We start from the raw sequence: 7742 nt of genomic DNA on the forward strand, positions 1-7742 counted from the left end.
AATATCCAGTTGGATATACTTATATATTTTATGTATTTATATTTTTAAATGTATTTTCACAAACGGGATTCATCCTCAGCCCACTAAGGCAAATCAAATTTTTCATTTATCAAGGTAAAATCATTTTCATGTCTGCACATATAGATTTCCCATATTACTTTTCATGGTTGTGCCATATTTAGGGAGATTTTCTGGCCAAAGAAGAAACAAGAACAAAGTAAGGCAAATTGAAAATCCAGGAAGAAATGTAGGATGGATTGAAACACAATGGAGGAAATGACCATCTGTGGAAGTGACCCCAGAGACTGTTTGAAATGTGTGACTGAAGAATTTCTGAAAGCCCCCAAATTCAATCTCCACCTAACTGCACTGTATTATAATGATCTGTTTATGTACTTGTCTCCCCACTAGACTGCCAGCTTCTGAGGTCAGGGACTATGTATCCATGTGTATTTGCCAATCTGATGCCTTGGATATAGTAGGCATTCAATAACGTTGGTTGAATTGAATGAGTGAACATTGGAGGCACACTTGAGTATGATCAAGAACAAGAAAGCATAAACTAAATTTATTGCAATATACTTCATCGATAAAGAAACAATCACTAAATGAGGTGAATAATCTCAGCCACTTTAGGAAAACCATCCACCTCGCACTATCACGACCTGAATTTCCAGTTAAGTATGAGCAGTCATGCCATATCTTCCACGTTGGCCTGAGGACAGAAAGATGCCATCATTATTGTTTTGGCATAAATTTTAGTAAGTTCATTTTACTTAAATTTTAAACTCCAAAATAAATGTGTTCTTCATGGCCAATTTCCATCAGCACATGATTTAAAAATCTGAACTAACAGCAAATTATGCACAATTCTGTAATTCTTGATAAACAAATTTTTAAAAAATTAATAGTCATCTTTTATTCAAGATTGTGTTTCTTTATTTAAATACTAAAATTATCATCTGTTTTCCTTCGCATGAGACCATGCATTTCATCCAAAGTTGTAAATCTGCATTTGTTGTCACTAAGCAAAACATGAGAAAAGGACCGGTGATGGTGCGACCTGCCAGCAGGGCTCTCTACCCTGACAACAGCACGCTGAGGTCAAAGAGGAACACTGCACGACAAAGTGATCACGGCACCAGCTAATGGGATGAAATGATCACCATTCACCCACATGACTGCAAGCTAAGGAATGTAAAGGCAACGATGAGCCAAAGAAGTACACAAATAAGATTTTTTTCTTATTTCCTAAGAATTGATAGCGCGATGGCAAAAAGCAACTGTAAACATGGTTAGGTTGGCATATTTCCCTCTGTCCATCAGAAACAAGTTGGCTTGTTTCCTGGATGGTGAATACAATTTCAAAGAATAAACAAGGCTTTGCTTAAATCTTCAAGCAGGAAACATGTAATTGAAGATGGTACAAATTTCAGAGAAAGTGTTGGAAATTTTGGAATGTACTTATAAGAAAATCAAAGGCAACCTAACAAGACAAATACTGGTGGTATTTGGTGCATAGGAAAGTAAAGTTTATATGGAAGCTATGACTAAGTTTCAAATTTTAATGTCACTATATATTTTTTAATATATTTTTTTTTATTTTACAGAGAGAGGAAGGAAGAGAGAGAGAGAGAAACATCAATCGGTTGCCTCATGTACATGCCTCACCCCACCATGACTGGGGACCGAACCTGCAACCTGGGCATGTACCCTGACTAGGCATTGAACCGGTGACCTTTCATAGGCCAATGCTCAACCAACTGAGCCACACCGGCCAGGGCTTAATGTCACTATATTATTGTGAATGGGACTACTTACTGAACTATGCAACTCACTCGGTCTCCTCAAACACCTCCTGAAACAGGGTTTTGAACACAATAAATTCCCCCACAGTATCCTTTGGTGTAATTAATTTCATTGTGAATAAAAAGTATCCTTCAGAAAAATCAAACATCAAGATTTAGACTAAAAATTCCAGAGCGTATGGAGAATATTGACATTGCAATGTCCTTGGGAAGTTGAACTCTTTAGAAGATGCTCAGTGAAACCACCATCTCTAGTTGTCTGATGCTGAAAGCTGGAACTCCTCTGAAATGATGTGTGGCAGGGGGTAGAGATGAGTTTCTCTCCAAAACTCAGAATAGTTCTGATAAAATAATTCCGGAGACATTAATGTAGACTCATGATCTCTGAATCAAGAAAGTGAATTTCCTTCTGCATTGATAGCAAGGAAAGCCATCTCTGATACACTTCTTTTCCAACTTTTAGTCAAATTAATTCTTCTACTTCATGGATTCTAAGATGAAACATTCTTCACTTTTAGTATCTCTGAAATTGGGATCTCTCCCACTGTCAGGAAACAAAGTCACATTGCATCTGCCCTCTGCGGCTAGCATGGCTGCATAACAAGGCTGCTGCACACAGTCTTGGGTGAATGTTCCTTTGGAGAATGCAAGGAAAGGAGGTCTGTGTCCCAGGGAAGAGCCTTCCACACAGGGAACGGAGGGCAGGGGCAGAACTAGGGGCTGGCCCAGGAGTGGACATGAAATACATGCCTCTCTCCCTCTCCCCCCAACCCCTTCTATTAGAGAAAGATGAGATGGAAGGGACCTAGATCCTGTTATAAAAAATGGAGGCTCAAACCACTCTAGTTAAATCAGTGGTTCTCAACCTTCTGGCCCTTTAAATACAGTTCCTCATGTTGTGACCCAACCATAAAATTATTTTCGTTGCTACTTCATAACTGTCATGTTGCTACTGTTATGAATCGTAATGTAAATATCTGATATGCAGGATGGTCTTAGGCGACCCCTATGAAAGGGTCGTTCGACTGCCAAAGGGGTTGCGACCCACAGGTTGAGAACCGCTGAGTTAAATGTTCAAGTAAAGGTGGAAGCAGGGACCAGGACTGTAACCACTGGGTGGCTGGGGTGCAGTGGGGATGGAAGCTGAGGGTGGTGGGCCAGGCTTGCAGTCAGGCTGACCTTGGCGCCGATTTCAGACAATCAGTGGCAATCACTAACCATCCGACCTTGGTCAAATTACTTAATTTTCCCCGGCCTCAGTTTACTCATCTGTAAAAAAGAAATAACCAGAATAATATACCCCAAGTGTGACCTATTGTTATAAACTCATTGGGTTAAATGAAATGTGTTGATACATGTAAAGTGCTTTTATAAAAAAAACCTAAGAGCTCAGTAAATGTTAGCTAACATTTTACTGTTAATTTCCTAAGCTCTCAAGAGCCTGCCGCACGTTTTAGGCTCTGAACAGATCACAGGTATGGGTCCTTTAGAAGCTGGCCTCTGCTACTCCCTGTTCCTGTTCCACCTCTTCCCCAAAACTAACTCATGACCGCTGCACACCGGTGTTGAGTAAGGCATTCTTTATTTTAAATTTATCTTTATTGTTGAAAGTATTACAGATGTCTCCCTTTTTTCCCATTGATCCCCTTCACCCTGCACCACCCCGCCCCCCAGCCTTCACCACACTATTGTCTGTGTCCCTGGGCTATGCATATAGGCATAAAAGTTCCCCGTTTAATAACTCCCCACCCACCCCACCACCCCTGCCTTCCCTCTGAGATTGGTCAATCTGTTCCATGCTTCTGTCTCTGGATCTATTTTGTTCATCAGTTTATTTTGTTCATTAGATTCCCCATATGAGTGAGATCATGTGATACATGTCTTTCTTTGATTGACTTATTTCACTTAGCATAATACTCTTTGGGTCCCTCCATGCTGTCTCAAAGGGTAAGATAGCCTTCTTTTCTACAGAGGCATAGTATTCCATTGTATAAATGTACTGCAGCTGTTTTATCCACTCATCTACTGATGGGCACTTGGGCTGTTTCCAGATCTTAGCTATTGTAAATTATGCTGTTGTGAACATAGGGATGCATATATTCTTTCTGATTGGTGTTTCAGGTTTCTTAGGATATATTCCTAGAAGTGGGATCACTAGGTCAAATGGCAGTTCCATTTTTAATTTTTTGAGGAAACTCCATACTGTTTTCCATAGTGGCTTCACCAGTCTGTGTTCCTACCAGCAGTGTACTATCATTCCCTTTTCTCCACATCTTCACCAGCACTTGTAATTTGTTGATTTGTTGATGGTAGCCATTCCAACAGGCATGAGGTGATACCTCGTTGTCATTTTAATTTTCATCTCTCGGATGATTAGTGACTTTGAGCATTTTTTCATATGTCTCTTGGCCTCCTGTATGTCCATTTTGTAGAAGTATCTCTTTAGTTCCTTTGCCCATTTTTTAATTGGATTGTTTGTCTTCCTTTAGTTAAGTTGTATGAGTTCCTTATATGTTTTGGGAATTAACTCCTTATCAGATGCATCATTGGTAAATATGTTCTCCCATGCAGTGGACTCCCTTTTCACTTTGTTGATGGTTTCTTTTGCTGTGCAGGAGCTTTTTATTTTGATGTAGTCCAATTTGTTTATTTTCTCCTTAGTTTCCCTTGCTTTAGGAGATGTATCAGCAAACATATTGCTATAAGAGGTGTCTGAGATTTTGCTGCCTATGGTTTCTTATTAGATTGTTATGGTTTTATGACTTACATTTAAGTAATTTATCCATTCTGAGATTATTCTTGTATATGGTGCAAGTTGCTGGTCTAGTTTCATATTTTTGCATGTACCAAGAAAGGTATTCTTGACACCCAAGTCCTTTTGTACCATTTGATTTTGTGCCTTGGACAACAAAAATTTATCTCCCTTGTCTACATTTATGTGTACTCTCCTTTGATGTGGATCTCAGTAAATAGTTATTGAAGAAATGAATTAAGGAACAAATGAATTTCTTTCCATGTCTTTTCTTCTTCATCATCACTGACTTAATTTGGGTTCCCTAGAACAGACCCTGAGAAAAGGATTCTAATGCAAACAGTTTTTTTGGGGAGGTGATCCCAGGAAACACGAATAGAGGAATGGGGAGGGACACTTGGGAAGGAAAGGCAGCCACTGGTAGTTGGGGATTGATTACCCTAGAGCAGTGATGGCGAACCTTTTGAGCTTGGCGTGTCAGCATTTTGAAAACCCTAACTTAACTCTGGTGCCGTGTCACATATAGAAATTTTTTGATATTTGCAACCATAGTAAAACAAAGATTTATATTTTTGATATTTATTTTATATATTTAAATGCCATTTAACAAATAAAAATCAACCAAAAAAATGAGTTCGCGTGTCACCTCTGACACGCGTGTCATAGGTTCGCCATCACTGCCCTAGAGAAATGGGAGCCAGGCTAGAACATACATTTTGGAGTTATCCCTCCTGAGAGGTGAGAGAGCTGAGGTATTTATACCCAAATTCTTCTTATCATTGAGGGCAGCTGAGAGGTGAGGGCAGGCAAGGTAATTCTCCAGGACTCAGGCCTGCAGGGCAGGTGGACAATGAAAACTGGTCATCGCAGAAAGCCCTCAGGCAAATAAGTGCAAGAACAGCAGTGGGAAAATCAGGACTAGCTGCAATGAAGTGGTGAGGCCCAGGGGAGTGGGGTACAGACCAACAGCCTCTCTCACAATCACTCCACATCCCAGGGCAGAGACTGTGGTCCACGTTGGCCTGAGGACAGCAAGATAGAAACATCATGTCTTATACCAGGAACGTTGCCTCACCAGGCTAGACTGGAAGCCCCCCAAGAGCCGTGAAATAAATTCCAGCCTTCACCACAATGGAATACAATGGAGCTGGGGGAAAGAAAACAGTGGGTTTATATATGCTGGTACTGCAAAATATCCCAGATACATTGTTGAGTCTTTTAAAAAATTAAGGGCAAACTGGCCTTTAAAATTTTTTTAAGTAAAAATATATATATATATATACATATATATATTTTTTTTTCAAGAGATTAGACATTTGTCATTTTGCTTTCCCAGAATCTAAGTCAAAACCAATGGAAATTGAAGGGAAAAGGATGTCCCTTCCTCCCGCCTTGACAGCTAGAATGAGGCTAATGAACAGACATTCTAGCTCAGAACTTTGACCCTTAGGAGAAGGCCCTGAGGCACCGGCAGTAGAGGCCATTCCAGGGCATCGAGGGACAGGGCTGTGGCCCAGCAGCAGTGGCGCCCAAGCAGAGCTGGCCCTGTGGCTCTTTGATTGTGTCTCATTTCCCTTGTCTCTTAGTTCCTGACTGAGCCTGTTTCCCAGCCTTCGGTAGATTCTGTGAGCTACTCCATGAACTCCCATTCCGCTGTCTGTTTCTGTTGTTGGCAACCAAGAGCACTGAGTGGTGTAGGAGGGACTCAGAAGAAGCTGGTAATAGTGTTTAGTTAAGATTTTGACAACTGGGTATCAATATGATTGGTCTCCTTTGGAATTTCACATATTTTATCTGATACATTTAAAAGCATTATTCTGAGAAGGGGTCCACAGTATTACCAGACCGTCAAAGGGGCCTGTGGGGGGAGAGAGAGAGAGAGAGAGAGAGAGAGGCTGAGAACCCCTGCCAAAGCTCTTCACCTTTCACTTCCCCATCCTACCCCTTGCTCTGTCCATTGTCTCTCTCCCTCATTTTCTTACCTATAAAATGGGGACAGTGTCTTTTCCTTTTTTATACAAACCATGTGAGCTATATATTTTTAATTTCTTGAAAGAAAGTCAAAACATCAAACTGGTCAAAACTATTTGACACATGATAGTCCACAGACTACTGTTTGAGGATATTAGTCAGTCATATTTTTGTGTTTCCAGATAGGATGAAATAATGGTAAAGAGCAATGGGTGTGGGGTCCTGTGCTGGCTAGCTATGCGTTCAGGCTCTGCCACTCACCTAAACATGTGGCCTTAGACTAACCACTAGCACCCGCCAAGCCCCATTTATTCCATGTGAAGACAGGGATAGCCGCCCCACCTGCTTTGTAGGGTCACATTGTTAGTGGAATAATAACAGTAATCGCTAATAATTACTAAGCTCACAGGGCCTTGCACATAGAAGGGAACCAGTAACTGGTTGCCTCGGGGAAAACAGACTAGAGCTTTCGGGTGGGAGGGAGACTTGACTCTCACTGCCTACTGTATTATGTTGCCTGAACTTGGTGTCAGCAGTTATTCTTACTGCATCCAAAAGTCATTGAATGAAGAAACACAAAACCCTGATCTACTAATAACCTCCTAAGTGACCAATATTAATGTATTTACTCCTTCATGTTCTCGAGATGAGAACTTAGTCTAATCTGCAAACATAAGCCAAATGAGAAAGTTCCCACACCGAACTGTGTTATATAAGCATGTGCTCCAATTTAATTAGGGGGACAGAGACTTACTTGCCATGACTCCTCTTTTATCCCCCAAGCCAGCTCTCACTTGCAGATCAGTAAGTTTCTCCTGGGCATTGCACTGCACCACCTCTGCTTCGATCCCCAAGCGGGTGGGGGTGGGGGTGGGGATGAGGAGCTCTGCAGGAAATCTTTATTCCGGAATTAAATATCTTCTCAGTATCCAAGGAAAAGTCTAGGATGGCTCCCTTCTCTTCCGTTAAGAACTAGATACCTTTCTAAATATGAGTAAGGAGAACAAAAGCACCAGCCTACCTTCCAGAACCAGAGAGAATGAGAAGTTAGTCTGCCTGTTAACTGTCATCAGGAACATAAACAAAAGAGAGCATGATTCTTTTCTTTCCGTCCTTTGATTCATCCACCAAGTGCCTGGGTCCAGGTGGTGTGTGGCCAGCTGGTTCCAAGGCTGAGCCAGAGAGGCTGCTGCTTCCCGGAGGTCACGGAC

This window comes from Myotis brandtii, unplaced genomic scaffold (assembly GCF_000412655.1).
Source record: "Myotis brandtii unplaced genomic scaffold, ASM41265v1 scaffold954, whole genome shotgun sequence".
Lineage (NCBI taxonomy): Eukaryota > Metazoa > Chordata > Mammalia > Chiroptera > Vespertilionidae > Myotis > Myotis brandtii.